General features: G+C 40.0%; 1 protein-coding gene across 1 annotated transcript in view; it reads right to left on the bottom strand.

Moving 5' to 3' along the window:
* LOC141134431 (uncharacterized) overlaps positions 1–17,500 on the bottom strand; it is a 57,618-nt gene that overhangs the window by 15,400 nt on the left and 24,718 nt on the right. The window contains exon 3 of the mRNA XM_073623975.1: positions 11,728–13,248. The gene's annotated coding sequence lies outside the window, so the exon portion shown is untranslated. The remainder of the gene's footprint in view (positions 1–11,727; positions 13,249–17,500) is intronic.

The raw sequence follows: 17,500 nt of genomic DNA, 5'->3' as shown, positions 1-17,500 counted from the left end.
GATACAGTCTCAGTGAGGCTCCCAAATTGCACTTTCAGTCCATTTACAGACGCTGTGCAACTCTGTACCGCCCGCAGAATGTCACTTAGTGTAGGCTGCTGTACCTCTTCCTGCACGGAGTCAGAACCATCTGCATTAAGGGTCAGGGAGCCTTCTAATGGCAGCGTGTCATCTAGAGTCATGGCGCCTTCTTGTCCCTCAGTGTCCATTGCCAGTGCCTGCTGATTCAGGGGGGAGGTATCGCTCTGTCCCTGCATTTTTTGGGCATAGTATACCATGTCCCTGGGCTGCTCTTTCCCCCACTGTTTGCCAGATTTCGCTGCCTTACCGCTCGGTTCCTGTGCCTTGTCTGTGCGAGCCGCACACTGTGGTAAAGGAGAGCCGGCGCCATCTTGGCCATCCATGGCCGCCGCTGCTGCTGCTCCCTTCTCCCCCTTTCTGGTCATTCTGGGCCTCCAGGCCCGTTTGCCGGTGTTGTGAGGTGTCCTGTGGGGTTGCGGTGTGCTGGTGGGTCGGTCATGGGTTTGGATCGATGGCGGGTTCAGGATATTAGAAGGATCAGTGGCGGGAGCTCCGTGTAATGCGTCCGCTCACATGCCCGTCCAGGCCATGCCCCCAGCATATAAACTTTAATTGAACACATTATTATATAGATTTATTTATTTGAATATAATTTGATATCACTGGATATTTCACATGATAGATTAATAGTGCCGCACTTATATTTTTCATTTTATTTTATATGTTGTATGGTGAGGTGAAGTCACTGGAAGTGTACAGCAGCTGTGGAGTACTATTTAGTAAACTTTATAGTTTATTTATAGCACATAACACTTTAGGTAGGTGGCGCTAATTTTTTATACACAGAACTGCACACTCAACTAATGCCTCGTACACACAATCGGATTGTTGGTCAACAAAACCGTGGAACTTTGTCCGAACGGCGTTGGCCCAAACTTGTCTTGCATGGACACGGCCACACAATTGTTGGCCAACAAATACGAACGTAGTGATGTACTAGACGTACTACGTGGTTTTTCAGCTCTTTAGCACCACCCTTTGGGCTCCTTCTGCTAATTTCGTGTTAGTAGAAGTTTGGAGAGTGTTGATTCGCGCTTTTCATTTTGCACTTTTCATTTCGCACTTTTCATTTAGTTTCTGAACGGCCATTCGTCAACCAAACATGTTGCGGACAGGCAGGAAGGAGGGGGGTGAGGGGGGAGAGCTGAGATCAGGGCCGCGTATGACGGAGGGGCGGACTTTGACCATGGTGAAAAGGGCTGAGTAGCCCTGGTTATTGTGGTCAGTATAGAGAGGGCATACAGGAAGTGACAGATTCAGGGAGGTTTTTTTACAGTTTAGAGGTAGCAGATAACACAGCACAAGCACTGTGCTGTTTAATCTGCTTTAAAGCACCAGGATCTGTATTTTTATTTTTTTGGGTTAACAAACACTTTAATAGACATGTGCACTGAAAAAAATTGTTTGTTTTATTTTAGTTTCATTTGTTTTTTTGCTTTTTCCGGAAATTTGGAAATTCAAAAATTCGGAAATCCGAAAATTCGAATTTTCAAATTTCTGAATTTCTGAATTACGGATTTTCGAATTTCCAAATTTCGAATTTTCAGATTTCCGAATTTTCATATTTTCAAAATTTCACATTTTAAAATTTCGAATTTCTGAATTTTCGAATATGCAAATTTTAGAATTTAGAATTTCCGAATTTTCAAATTTCCGAATTTCGAATTTTCAAATTTCCGAATTTTCGAATTTCTGAATCTTCAAATTTTCGAATCTTCGAATTTCCGAATTTTGAATTTCCGAATTTTCAAATTTCCAAATTTAGAATTTTCGAATTCCGAATTTCCGTATTCCGAATTTCTGAATTTTTGGAAATCAAAAATCCGAAAAAAGAAATAAAATCACTAAAATTAAAAATAGTAACTAACTAATAGTAACGAATTTGTTTAGTTCCGAATTGGCTGCTTTACTTGTGCCTGTAGTTGCAGTGCCGTTTATGGCCCCACAGGATTCTAATTACCTACGCTTTCCATAAAGTGAATTCCTATATTTAACCTCGGCTCAAGCGCTATATAGTATCACAACTTACAGTTGGTGAGTGCCAGCCTTTGCTACTGTCAGTGTGCAGCTCTTAACTCTTTCAATCCTCAGTACCTCATGGGTGGTGGCTGTTCTTGTTTCCTTCCCCTTCCTCCCCAATCCCCTCCCCCCTTCTCCCCCTCCCCCCTCTTTTCCCCTCTCCTATCTTCCCCCCCTCCACCCCTCCGCTTTGCCCTCCTGCCTCTCCCCATTTCCCCTCCCTCCCCCCCTCCCCCTCCCCCCTTTCCGCCCTCCCCTTCGCTCCTCCCATTTCCCCTCTTCCCCATCTACCAGTTCCCCTCCCTTCCCTTCCTCTACCTTCTCGACCCCACCCCCTGGTCCCCTTGCTCTTTCCCCTGTGGTTCTTCTCCCCTCTCCCCCCTCCCCCCTTCCCCCCCCTCTTCTCCTCCCCCTTCCTCATGTATCATTTTGTCCTTGCCGTCCTCTCCTTCCCCCTTCCTTGCCCCCCCTTTCCCCCTCCCTCGTTTCTTCTCTGTTTTCCTCCCCCCTTCCTATTTCCCTCCCTTGTCTGTCCCTCCCCCTCCCTTCCCTGTCTCTCCCCCCCTCTTTCCTTCCTCTTCCCTCCAGGCCTCCCCTATTCCCATCCCCTCCTTGTGTCTCTCTCCCGTCTCCCTCCCCTTCCCCTCCATTTCCCCCTTCCTTACCACCACCTTGGGTCTATTGTAATTGCATGGAAATGGCACACCTTTTCACGATATCACAGTATTGTGATACTCATAATCAGTTAACTCAATATCTATCCATCAGAGGCTGCCTGTCATCCCCTGTGACCACCGCGGGGGTATTTTTATTGGGTCCTGCATGCCCATGGAAGTCGCCTGAGTGGGTGAGCTTGTCCTTATCCTTATCTTATTTGTATGAAATACTTTGACATGTTTGTTAAATGACTCTGCTGCAATAACCCTATGCATACACCTGTATATGTTAAAGCTATTTTATATCATGTTGTAGATATGGTTCTCCTGAAGAAGCGGTGTTAACCGCGAAACCGGTCGAGAATTAAGCTTTACATACAATTTTCATCTTCAACCCTGCGGAATCCACTTGCTTTGTTTGGGTGGTATTTCCTCGTTTTATACTTATATGTAGTGTTGTTGTCTGTAACTGCAATTGTAATTGTATTGTATTCTTATTTTTAATTTTTTTCTATTAAAAGTGATTTTTTATACATAAATCTTATCTCATTTTCCATATTCATCACTGTATATTGATATCGAGTACCGCAATAGTCCCACCCCTCCTCCTTTTTGGGGGGTTGAGACGGGAGTTGACAGTAGCAGCAACTGCAACTACGGCTTCACCCTCTTATTCTTTGTGTTTATGATATTTGGGGATGATGGTACTTGTACCCAGTAAAATACTTATTATAATGTAGGCCGTATTAATTTTAGTTCCGAATTAGTTTTTTAACAAATTTTGACAAATTTGTTAATTCCGAAATCTCAGAATTTTTGAATTTCCGAAATTTTGCATTTCTGAATTTTTGAATTTCCGAAATTTCAGGATTTGGAAATTCGTAATTTCGGAAGTTTGAAATTTCAGAAATTGGAAAATTTGAAATTTTCGGAAATTTGAAATTTCGGAAATACAAAATTTCGGAAATTCGAAATTTGAAATTTCGGAAACTAGAAATTCAGAAATTTGAAATTTCGTCAAATAGAAATTTTGGAAATTGGAAAATTTCAGAAATTCGATAATTCGAATTTGGAAATTCAAAATTTCGTAAATTTGGAAGTTCGGAAATTCTAAATTTCGGAAATTCAAACATTCGAAATTTCATAAATTTGAAAATTCAAAAATAAGAATATAAGTCTGAAAATTCAAAAGAATGAGAATCTAAACCCCAAAAATCTGAAATAATAACTAACTAATAATAAATATTAAATTATAGGTATTGGAATTTCCTTTCAAATTTGTCTGTGAATGTAACGAATACAAATTTATCTGAAGTTACGAATTATCTGAAATAACGAATGCTGCATCTAAACAAATGGAATGGAACAAGTTAATAATAAATAATAATAATAAAAAGGTTTTATTATTATTATTGTGATTTATTATTATTAGATCGTTATGTTCCATTTGTTTAAATACGGCATTTGTTATTTCAGATAATTTGTAACTTTGGATAAATTCATACTCATTATGTTCACTAACAGCCAAATTTGAAAGGAAATTCCAATACCTATAATTTATTATTTATTATTAGTTAGTAATTATTTCAGATTTTCAGGTTTTCGAATTTTCAGATTTTCATTCTTTTGAATTTTCAGATTTTCAATCTTATTTTTGAATTTCCAAATTTCCAAATTTTAGAATTTTCAATTTTATGAAATTTCAAATTTTTTAATTTCCTAATTTTGAATTTCCAAAATTTCCAATTTCTGAATTTCCATTTTCCGAATTTCCAAAATTTCCAATTTCTGAAATTTCGAATTTCCGAAATTTTGAATGTTTGGAAATCCGAATTTCGGAAATGAAAAAATTTGGAAATTCGGAAATTTCAGAATTAACGAATTTGTCAATATTCGTTAAAAAACGAATTCGGAACTAAATGAATTGCACATGTCTACACTTTAACCTAAGTTCTCTATAGAAGACATGATAGTGGACGAGAGGTGGTTCAATCTTAAAATGGTATTATACCCAAATATAATATAATATATTTCAGCTTACCAGTCATTAGATGTGGTCGTTGCATTCATTTTTTTAAGGCTTTTTCCTTCTTTTTTTCACCTGGTGATAGGGCCAGTAACACCTTTCAGGTAATAGAGTATCTACACTTTGGATGAAGGAACAGAGACACTTTTGATCAGTAGATAAAGGAAACAATAAGTGATGCTAGTTTGTAATCCTTATCCTAAGTATCAAAAAGCTAATCCTAATCTAAGACCACATACACACTATTAGATTTTCTGCAGATTTTTGTCTTCAGATTTACCAAAACCATGTAGAGCAAGGGCCTGCCTGATTGCATACAAATTGAAACTCTTAAGGTTTGACCTCATATTATATGGTTTGTGTAAATCTGAAGACAAAAATCTGCAGAAAATCTAATAGTGTGTATGGGGTCTAAGACGAGAGGAATTGACATATAAACATAGGAGGAGCCCTAGAAAATTTGTGAAAATTTGGCACTGGTGGCTGGTCTCCAACTCAATGATACTGAGGAAAATCATTAATGACATAGGATCTTATTTTTCAAGGGGATAACTATATATGCTCCATTAAGGAGTAAAAATTTGATGGAGGGTCTTGAGTAAAGATTGAAGCGTAGACTGGTGAGCGCAAATATAGAAATCGTTTTTTTTTGTTTTTTTTGTTTTGGGTGTGGTATTTGTGGGAAATGCATTGTGTGTTTTTTGAACTTTTGTTGTATACTGAAAAATTCAATAAAAAAACGATTTGATTAAAAAAAAAAAAAGCGAATCAATATCTATGCAAAATGTGTTACTTTGTATGTGTAAACATGCAAAAGTGCTAAATCCAAAAAAACAAAAATGTTATAAAGTGCAAAAAATGAATCAATAGTGTCATCACTGTAAAAAAAACATCAAACATTGCAATCCAATAATATCACAACTAAATGTGCAAAAACATTTCTTACCAGTACATTAAACATTGAACATAAAGTGGCAGTATTGCAAATGCATATAGTGCAAAAATTGCACAAAAAGTGCAAAATGCTACAAAAATATAAGTCCAGTGCTGTAAAAAAGAGAAAAGTGCAACATGCAATCAAATAGTCCACTCAGGAAAAAACAGCAGGTGTTCCAGAAAAAGGTATATCCCAGAAAGTCAAGTGCAATTTTCAAAACGCTGAATCAATTCTTTTGACATGTGTTTAAATCACGTATAGGTGACACCCAATGTGATCCTTCACCATCAAAAATGACTCATCAGAACTAATAGTTGGTCAAACTATAAACCAGCTAATGCACTTTCTTAATAATTTCCAACAGATTAATCGCCTAGGTATTGATTCCCAATATCTTCTCTCTCAGTCAAACACCTCTGATGTAGATCACGGCCACACATAAAAGTAAGAAAGAGAGAGGAAAGCTTCCTTAGTGTAATAATGTTTTAAAACAGGTTTTATTAAAAGAAATAAAATGCACTCACATGTGTCAAGTGTCTGCCCGATCCTAGGGTATGAACTCTCTATCGTGTTGCCGATCGTCTCCATCTGATAGTTACAAGCCACAAGTCTGATCCAACCATGCGTGGTGAGGTCAGCGTCCTAGCCCAGCCCTAAGAGTTTTGTCATTCGACGTCCTCACGCGTGAGGACGTTGAATGACGAAACGTGTAGAGCGGGGCTAGAATGCTGACGTCACCACGCACGGACGTCGAATGATGAAACGTTGCACTTTTCATATTTTTACAGCACTGGACTGATATTTTTGTAGCATTTTTTTGCATGTTGCACTTTTCTCTTTTTCACAGCACTGGACTTATATTTTTATAGCATTTTGCACTTTGATTTGCAATTTTTGGACTATATGCATTTGCAATACTGGCACTTTATGTTAAATGTTTAATGTAAGAAATGTTTTTGCACATTTAGTTGTGATATCATTGGATTGCAATGTTGTTTTTTACAGTGATGTCACTATTGATTCATTTGGTTATGTAGATTATTGCACTTTATAACAATGTTTTTTTGGAATTAGCACTTTTGCATGTTTACACATACAAAGTAGCACATTTTGTATATATATATGAATTAGCTTTTTGACACTTATGATAAGGATTACAAACTAGCGCTGCTTATTGTTTCCTTTATCAGTTGTTTTGGTATATCACCAATTACTAGTAGCAGCTGTTTCATTTAATCCTCTCCTTTGCCACTTCCAATTACATCTTGGGCGCTGTAACTTTTTGCTTTACCTTTGAACAGCAGCATTGTTAGTCTAGGGGGAAGGTGGGGTTGATTGGCTAAGGTGGAGAGGTGGGTGGAAGACATCAGGCTCAGCCCGACTGTATTTTGTTCCAGGAATGGGACAGGAAGTCTCTGTCCCACTGCCGGAACACCAGAAAAAAAATGCACTAATAGCGTTTGTTCAAAGAATAAAAGAGAGAAAATGAATTTATTAGTTTATATTAAGAAACAGTCAATGCATTTCAGGGGTAAAAAAACACTCAGTTAAAATGAGAACCATGAATGGACCAAAAACAGAACTTTCCTGTGTGAATCTGTGTAGATAAGCTATTTGCTGGATCAGGAGAGTTACTGGCAAGCAGTATTTGCCAGACTAGCCCAAAAAACGATTTGAACGAATATTCAACATATTGTTAGGCTTTAATCCCCTAGTTAACCTTAAACGTAACACATTTACTAAAGGCTCCCTTTTTTTTAATTTAAAAGGAACAAACATGTTATACTTACCTCCTCTCTCTGTGTAATTGTTTTGCACAGAGCAGACCAGATCCTCCTCTTCTCAGGTCCCTCTTCAGTGCTCCTGGCCCCCTCCCTCCTGTTGAGTGCCCCCACAGCAAGCAGCTTGCTATGGGGCACCTGAGCCGAGCTGCTGTTCTGTGTGTCCGTACAGACACATAGTCGTGGTTCGGTCCAGCACCCTCTCCCTCATTGGCTCAATGACTTTTATTGACAGCAGTGGGAGCCAATGGTGCCACGTTGCTGTCAAACCCAATGAGGAGGGAGAGTCCCAGGCAGCCGAGACTCTCCTGCAACATCGAGCTGGGCTCAGGTAAGCATTAGGGGGGCTGCTGCACACAGAAAGTTCTTTTTATCTTAATGCATATGCATTAAGATAAAAACCTTCTGACTTTACAACCATTTTAATTACTAAAAGAATGTACATAGCTTGTATACTGGTTCCAAACTTACAAAGTCCTGTACTAAGATTTGGCAATGTCAAAAGATGCTAATTTGCGTTCTATAGCATGGGAAGCCATGATACAATAGTTCTTCTCTTGGGTTAATGTCCAATTTAGCAAAATATGAATGAACAACAAACGTTCTGGATAACAGACCTGTTTTATTTTACCTAATCATTTTGGCTTACTATTGGAATAAGAATATGTGCTTATATCTTGCAGCATGAAGCTAACAATTATATTGGCAAAGTAATGGTCTCATAGGGTTCCCTATATATTATCCAGCAGTTATCTTCTGACTGGTTTTGGACCCTCTTTGGCCTGCATTTTTTACATTTGCATTAACCACAATAATTGGCTTAATATGCCATTGTAGACTGTAGAAATTTTTCCCAGAGATTGGCACATATCTTATATGAACGAGTGAACGGATTTTAAGAAGTAAAAATATATGGTTTGATCATGTAAGCATTACCATACAAGTTCTCTGAGAAATATGCAGCTTTTTTTATGGTATCTTCAAAATGTAATAAGAATTTTTCTCTAATTGACAACAGGGCTGAATTCTCAGGATGCATGACCTGAAGATGCCTTAAAACTCAATAGTGATTGTATTATTGCATATAGGATTCTTATAAAACTAACTGGTAAATGGAGTTGAAAAACAGCAGTTATTGATTTGTATTTGTGGTCTACCAAGGGTGGGCCAAGCACACTTAGTTTTTTCCATATAAACCTGACAGGGGTAGAGGGAAAACCCGCCAATTATTTTTTTTTCACAGAAACAGTTGTTTTTTAAAGTTATATTTCAGTCTTGTGGTGTTTTGAGATCAGTTTAGATGTTCTCTTTCAAAATGTGCCGGCAGATAAGTCTCATGTTGCCAACTGACCACTGGACTGTTGATCAGTTACCTCCACATACCTGTATCCACATTCAGTTCATTTCCAGAGCAACATTGATGCCCCAAAGCCCAGATTGAACTATCTCACATATTTAGACTAGTGTTTGCATGCAAAGTTACACCCCTGTAGCTCCCTACTGTCCCGAAAACGTGCCCATAACATTTATCAATTAATAGCCCGGTGCAGATGGGGGAGTGGCAAGCAAGGAAATGACCATCAGATATCAACTGAACATTTGTGAACACAGTCAGATGTGCCTATTCTACAGTCCATGAGCAGGGCTGAACTTAAATTTTCCATCCCCCGCATCTGCAGGATGTGGAAACCTTGCAAAAAGATCTGACCAAATTAATGGGGTGGGCAACTACATGGCAAATAAAGTTCAATGTAGAAAAATAGAAAATAATGCATTTGGGTGGCAAAAATATGAATACAATCTATACACTGGGGGGGGAGAACCTCTGGTGGAATCTAGGATGGAAAAGGACCTGGGGGTCCTAGTAGATGATAGGCTCAGTAATGGCATGCAATGCCAATCTTCTGCTAACAAAACAAACAGAATATTGGCATGCATTAAAAAGGGGATTAATTCCAGAGATAAAACGATAATTCTCCCGCTCTACAAGACTCTGGTCCAGCCACACCTGGAGTATGCTGTCCAGTTCTGGGCACCAGTCCTCAGGAAGGATGTACTGGAAATGGAGCAAGTACAAAGAAGGGCAACAAAGCTAATAAAGGGTCTGGAGGATATTAGTTATGAGGAAAGGTTGCAAGCGCTGAACTTATTCTCTCTGGAGAAGAGACGCTTGAGAGGGGATATGATTTCAATTTATAAATACCGTACTGGTGACCCCACAATAGGGATAAAACTTTTTTGTGGCAGGGAGTTTGACAAGACACGTGGCCACTCATTAAAATGAGAAGAAAAGAGGTTTAACCTTAAACTGCGTAGAGGGTTCTTTACTGTAAGAGCAGCAAGGATGTGGAATTCTCTTCCACAGGCGGTGGTATCAGCAGGGGGCATCGATAGTTTCAAGAAGCTATTAGTTAAGCACCTGAACGACCGCAACAAACAGGGATATACAATGTAATACTGACATATAATCACACACATAGGTTGGACTTGATGGACTATGTAACTATGTAACTGTGTTGTGCTGCTCCCCTTCTAAACCACTTCATTGGTTAGATTTAACAGCAACATAATGCTTGGGATGGTCCTGCTGCCCCTGGAACTATGATGGATATGAAGAAATCCTGGCTGGTTCTTAGGCCTGTATAAAGTGGAATTACCACTTTACTCTCTACCCTCTTCCCAGACTGACAATGTTGCTGTCCAAAGCTATCGGTGTTGCTCTTTAATTAAGTGGAGACACCCTAAGCTAGGAAGTGTGTTACTGCCTGGATCACCAGGTGAAAATAAGGTAAAAAAGCAGCATAAAAAAACAAAACGAATGCCTCCGTGACATTTAAGGACTGGTAAGCTGCAAGATATTCATTTTTTTTTGCATTCTTTATCAATGAAAATTTAAAAAAATACAGTTGGCAGTAGGGTATATAGACATCAGTAGACCCAATTTGTTCTTACTAATACAGAAGGACCTATGTAGAATGTTGCATAGAGTAGTTGCACAGACAATATATGAATGCAGTGTGAACTGTGAAAACAAGGTAATACAGTTGTAACCACCCCTCCACGTGAAGAATATAGTGGTGAACCTCATTCCATGGGGTTTACCAAACAGCAATATATCTAATGGAGGGGTGTCTTAACCTGTAATAACCAATATGGTGTGCACATGTGTCCTAATAACCAAAGTCTCAAGTATACGTGCATAATTTGACAACAGAACTAAAGGATTGGATCCAATCTGAGAGGGCATATTAAATAAAATGTATTGCACAGAGCAGGTAGGTATGGCATATTTGAAAATCAAAACAACAAAAAAAAAAGCAACAGTTTTCTATTCTCCTGACTGGCTCCATGGTAGCATAAAAATGGGAAATAACTAGCCGCAAACAAGGGTGGGATGCAGAAAAAGTTAAATCACTGTATTTATTGGCGTATAACACTCACTTTTTCACCATGAAAATCGGGTGCAAATAGTGCGTGTTATATGCCAATACTTCAGTTTTAGCTGCCTCGGAGGGGACAGGGAGGGGGGCTGGACGAGCACCGTCAGATTACATAACGTGAGAATCTCCTGTTTACTTGGTGGCCTCTGTAATAGGAACTCCCGTCTCCTGGGCCGCCATTGGACCACTGTTCTGTCTATCATAGGAGATTCTCACTGTATGTAATCTGTCAGCGCTCGTCCCGCCCCCCTCCCTGTCCCCTCTGGGCTGCAGATGGGCATCGGTCAGGCTGCACTGATGGCAATGATGAGGCTGCTGCATTGATGGCAATGGTGAGGCTGCATTGATGTGGACTAATGAGGCTGCATTGATGGCACTTGTGAGGCTGCAGATGGGCACTGACCCTTATTTTGCTTCAAAGTTCCTTAATTAAAATTTAAGTTTTTTTCCTGAAACTTCCCTCCTAAAATGAATGTGTGTGTTATATGCCGGTGCGTGTTATACGCCGATAAATACGGTATTTATTGGAGAGAGGATCTATGAGGTAGGAGTGAGGGCATAATCTACTCATTTTTATGCTGCCATGGAAAGGAAAATCCCGTTAAGTATTTTATAACAATTTTCCATTACTATACACATGTCCACAACAAAGTTTGGGGGCACCTATTTTTAATGAAAAGCTTAAAGCGGTAGTAAACCGTAGTAAATCCAAACAATCGGGCCCCTACAGGATAATAGCATAATGTGCTAGTATTCATCACATACTATCACATTACAAAAGACTTACCTTAGCCCTCCAACAGTGCACTGCACGGCTCTTAGGTGCTTCAATCTTCACCTGGTCTTCCTTCCGGGTTTGCAGGCTTTGGCAGTTTGATGACGTCACTCCTGCGTAAGCGCATGGGTTTCGCGGCCACGACATCGACATGGCTCTCTTAAAGCACGGCACATCGTTCATTGAGAGTGCATTGCGCATGCATCAGTGATGTTACCAGCTGCTACTATAGTAAATATCACCTAAACAGTGCAAGTTTAGGAGATATTTACTGTACCTACAATTAAGCCTTTTTTTAGGCTTACCTATAGGTACAAGCAACCCATGGGGACTTTACTGCCACTTTAATAACCAAGTTAAAATATTCCAGGAAATGATTGCCAGTTTCTGTCCAGTGATTGGGTAACATTCTACTATTGTGATAACACTGCATGTTACTACAGGTACTTAGTACATAATGAACACAAGAGGCTTATTCCAGTTCCAAAACATGCGTAAAAAAGCAAAGAGTTAACAGCACACATTCCTTTGGCTACTCCAGACGAGAGGTTCTCCTGTATTCAGGATCTGAGAGCCCATTGAGTAATGTCAGTACACATCATTGAACTTCTCAGGAGTAAAGTACTCTGGGCAGCTGATGATTTAATGGATTGTCTGAGAAGTCTAAATAAGGTAACAAAGTAATAGTCCTTGTTGCTTTGAATTATCCCGTTGCAGAGAACAGGCTGAAATAGAAAATCCAATATTTCATGTACATTTTTCTTCACTCCAAGCATCTGCTGCAAGCTAAAACATTTCCGTCAGGTCTATAATAGTCCAGATTAAAGCCTGAGTCATGGCATTTAGCAACATATACAGCATACACATACAGAATAGAAATGCTGGGTGCATGGCAAAGCTGCGAGCTGTGATCAAAGATAATTACCATACCATTTCTTTCCTATAATAACACTACATTTAGCTGTCATCTTCCGTACAAACACAAATATCACACTATAAACAAGCTAGACCATTTTATATTAGATAAGAGGATGACATAATGCACTATACACAATATAAAGCAACCCATGTTTTGGCCTTAATTGCACATTTTATGTCTTTGCTTTGTCTTTAAATCACAGGGATTTGTGCAGATTTGAATTCAATCAAGGGTAAATTGGACGCTGTAAATGTGGTCATGGATATTTGTCCGGGCAGGGATTTTTCTATGTTTGATAAACTAGATAATCCACTGTAATCCCCAATTGGACATACCCTCTGAATGGGATTATCAACATGGCACTGCGTCTTGGCTGTGCTGTTTGCGGCGTCCCTCGTGATGTTTTTTTGTGAAGAACATCTGTTGACTTGTTATCCGCTTTTACTGATTTGTTGTAGTTGAACTCCAGCCTTACCTTCAGTGTTGTTACACAGTTGTATAGGCTTCTCTCCTCTACTGAATTGACCTGCTCTGATTTCACTGCATACTGTTAGCTTCTCAATGTGTGCATTAGAGCCTGCAGCAAGTCAGATAAAGCCTGGATTTGAAGCAAGCTGTGTAATTAAAATAGAAAGGTTTTATTAAAAATTTTTATTGCAGAAGTTACAAAAATAGAAATTCAGTTTGAAAGACATTGCACACAAAAACTCCATTTATAAAGTATTACCTTGAGCTTCCTGTTATTTCTGTTAAGCAATGTGTCTAACTATGGGGTTTATTTTACTAAAGGGGAATAGACTGTGCACTTTGCAAGTGCAGTTGCACTCTGCAAAGGCATTTGCTTCAGAATTTGGTAAATGATGTGAAGCGTCACTTTGCAAATAATACCCAGACATGTGCTTCCACATGATTGGATGATGGAAGTCAGCAGAGCTTTCCCCCATTTACTAAGCCCTGGAGCATATGCCCTTGCAGAGTGCAACTTTACTTGCAAAGTGCATAGTCTGTATTGCCTTTGTTATATCCACCCTCTGATTGGTAAAGGTAAAACATTCCATGGCATGTAGCGTAGCACAGATATGCATCCTATCAATTTTATGGGAAGCACTCAATATTATAAATGGACCCACAGCATACGTCTTCTTTAACCGCTTGCTGACCGCCTCACGCAGATATACTGCGGCAGAATGGCACGTACAGGCAGAATCACGTACCTGTACGTTGCCCTTTAAAAGGCAGCCTGCGGGCGCACGCGCCCGTGGCAAGCTCCGTTAGTCAGGTGGCAGGTCCCGCGGACTCGATGTCCGCGGTGATACCCACGATCGTCTCATGGAGAAGAACAGGGAGATGCTAATGTAAACAAGCATCTCCCCGTTCTGCCTAGTGACAGTGTAACTGATCTCTGCTCCCTGTGATCGGGAGCAGAGATCAGTGACGTGCCACATACAGCCCCTCCCCCCCCCACAGTTAGAAACACTCCCTAGGACACACTTAATTCCTACACTGCCACCTAGTGGTTAACCCCTTCACTGCCAGTGTCATTTACACAGGAATCAGTGCATTTGTATAGCACTGATTGCTGTATAAATGACAATGGTCCCAAAAAGTGTCAAAAAATGTCCGATGTGTCCGCCATAATGTCGCAGTCACAATAAAAATCGCTGATCGCCAACATTACTAGTAAAAAGAAAATATTAATCAAATATTAATAAAAATGCCATAAAACTATCCCCTAATTTGTAAACGTTATAACTTTTGTACAAACCAATCAGTAAACGCTTATTGCGATTTTTTTACCAAAAACATGTAGAAGAATACGTATCGGCCTAAACTGAGGGAAAAAAATGTTTTTTTATATATTTTTGGGGGCTATTTATTATAGCAAAAAGTAAAAAATAATGCGTTTTTTTCAAAATTGTCGCTCTTTTTTTATTTATAGCACAAAAAAAAAAAACAGCAGGGGTGATCAAATACCACCAAAAGAAAGCTCTATTTGTGGGAAAAAAAGGACGTCAATTTTGATTGGGAGCCACGTCGCAGGACCGCGCAATTGTCAGTTAAAGCGACACAGTGCCGAATCCCAAAAAGTGCTCTGGTCAGGAAGGGGGTAAATTCTTCCGGGGCTGTAGTGGTTAATGTGATACCATAGGAAGCTGAAAGACAAACCTTAGGCCACATCATATACAGTGGGGCAAAAAAGTATTTATTCAGTCACCAATTGTGCAAGTTCTCCCATTTAAAAAGATGAGAGAGGTCTGTACTTGTCATCATAGGTATACCTCAACTATGAGAGACAAAATGTGGAAACAAATCCAGGCAATCACATTGTCTGATTTTTGAAAGAATTTATTTGCAAATTATGGTGGAAAATAAGTATTTGGCAAATATCAAAAGTTCATCTCAATACTTTGTTACATATCCTTTGCTGGCAATGACAGAGGTCAAAGTCTTCACAAGTCTGTAAGTCTTCACAAGGTTGTCACACACTGTTGCTGGTATGTTGGCCCATTCCTCCATGCAGATCTCCTCTAGAGCAGTGATGTTTTGGGGCTGTCGCTGGGCAACACGGACTTTCAACTCCCTCCAAAGGTTTTCTATGGGGTTGAGATCTGGAGACTGGCTAGGCCACTCCAGGACCTTGAAATGCTTCTTACAAAGCCACTCCTTCGTTGCCCGGGGTGGTGTGTTTGGGATCATTGTCATGCTGAAAGACCCAGCCACGTTTCATCTTCAATGCCCTTGCTGATGGGAGGAGGTTTGCACTCAAAATCTCACGATACATGGCCCCATTCATTCTTTCATGTACACGATCAGTCGTCCTGTTCCCTTTGCAGAGAAACAGCCCCAAAGCATGATGTTGCCACCCCCATGCTTCACAGTAGGTATGGTGTTCTTTGGTTGCAACTCATCATTCTCTCTCCTGCAAACACGACGAGTTGTGTTTCTACCAAACAGTTCTACTTTGGTTTCATCTGACCATATGACATTCTCCCAATCCTCTTCTGGATCATCCAAATGCTCTCTAGAAAACCTCAGACGGGCCCAGACATGTACTGGCTTAAGCAGGGGGACACGTCTGGCACTGCAGGATCTGAGTCCCTGGCGGCGTAGTGTGTTACTGATTGTAGCCTTTGTTACGTTGGTCCCAGCTCTCTGCAGGTCATTCACTAGGTCCCCCGTGTGGTTCTGGGATTTTTGCTCACCGTTCTTGTGATCATTTTGACCCCCACGGGGTGAGATCTTGCGTGGAGCTCCAGATCGAGGGAGATTATCAGTGGTCTTGTATGTCTTCCATTTTCTAATTATTGCTCCCACAGTTGATTTCTTCACACCAAGCTGCTTGCCTAGTGCAGATTCAGTCTTTGCCACCTGGTACAGGTCTACAATTTTGTTTCTGGTGTCCTTCGACAGCTCTTTGGTCTTCACCATGGTGGAGTTTGGAGTGTGACTGTTTGAGGTTGTGGACAGGTGTCTTTTATACTGATAACAAGTTCAAACAGGTGCCATTAATACAGGTAATGAGTGGAGGACAGAGGAGCCTCTTAAAGAAGAAGATACAGGTCTGTGAGAGCAAGAAATCTTGCTTGTTTGTAGGTGACCAAATACTTATTTTCCACCATAATTTGCAAATAAATTCTTTCAAAAATCAGACAATGTGATTGTCTGGATTTGTTTCCACATTTTGTCTCTCATAGTTGAGGTATACCTATGATGACAATTACAGGCCTCTCTCATCTTTTTAAGTGGGACAACTTGCACAATTGGTGGCTGACTAAATACTTTTTTGCCCCACTGTATAAATAAAAGACCTTGCTGCAAGATGTATAGACACACCATATTCACGCTTTACTGGCAATAAGAAAAACAGCACTATAGGATAGGTTATGTATTTCAACTGCATATTGATTCTCCATCCCTGTGAGCCTGCTACTACAATTCAATAATTGAAAAGAATATTTGCGTGCAGGTAAACTACCTCTTAACCACTTCCCTCCTGGCCTATTGTAAAATGACGGACAATTGGTAATAGCGTTATCCTGGGTGGGTGTTATATGACATCCTCCAGGAGTTCACCTCGTGCGTGCCCTAGGGGCCATATAGCAGCGCGATCTGTCACCCGCTGTTTCCACCGGACACATCGGAACACAGATCGTTGTACCAGGCCGGCCCTTGTACCATGTGATCGCTGTGACCAATCACATATGAATAGAACACAATGGCTTTCATTCATAGCCATTCATTGTGTACTATTGTGATCTCTGTGATTGGTCACAGTGATTACATAGTACAGGAGCCAATCACAGTGGAACTGTACCATGTGACAACTGTGGTTAATCACAGCTATCATAACAGTACACAATGTCACATGAATAGATGCCATTCACAAAAATGATTGCTTAAAACAGAGATAAAATCATCAATATAATAAGTAATCACAGTGCGAAAAAAACCTGATGACCTTCACAGAGCAGTACAGTGTCACAGCATGTAACAACAAAAAAAGTAAAAAAAACTGGCATCCCTGATCTCTGCCACACCAGTCATATGATGGTGTACTGCACTGGTGACAGAAGGTAAAAACAAATGTGAAAAAAAAACATTTCTTTTTTAATTTCTTCATTTTCCAAAAAAGACTGACAAAAATTACAACTTCAAAAAACCTACCATGTCTCTTACTAAATACCTTGGACTATCTATTTTCCAAAAAAAGGGGTCATTTGGGGGGAGGGGGGCGTTGTACTGTCCTGGCATTTTAGGGGGGCTTCAAGAAATGAGGCAAGCAGTCACAGTACATCAGGACTGATCAATTTTTAAATATACAGTGGGGATAGAAAGTATTCAGACCCCCTTAAATTTCTCACTCTT

Source organism: Aquarana catesbeiana, linkage group LG03 (genome assembly GCF_042186555.1).
Source record: "Aquarana catesbeiana isolate 2022-GZ linkage group LG03, ASM4218655v1, whole genome shotgun sequence".
NCBI lineage: Eukaryota > Metazoa > Chordata > Amphibia > Anura > Ranidae > Aquarana > Aquarana catesbeiana.
The sequence above is the reverse complement of the archived record's forward strand: the minus strand, read 5'-3'. Positions and strand labels throughout refer to the sequence as shown.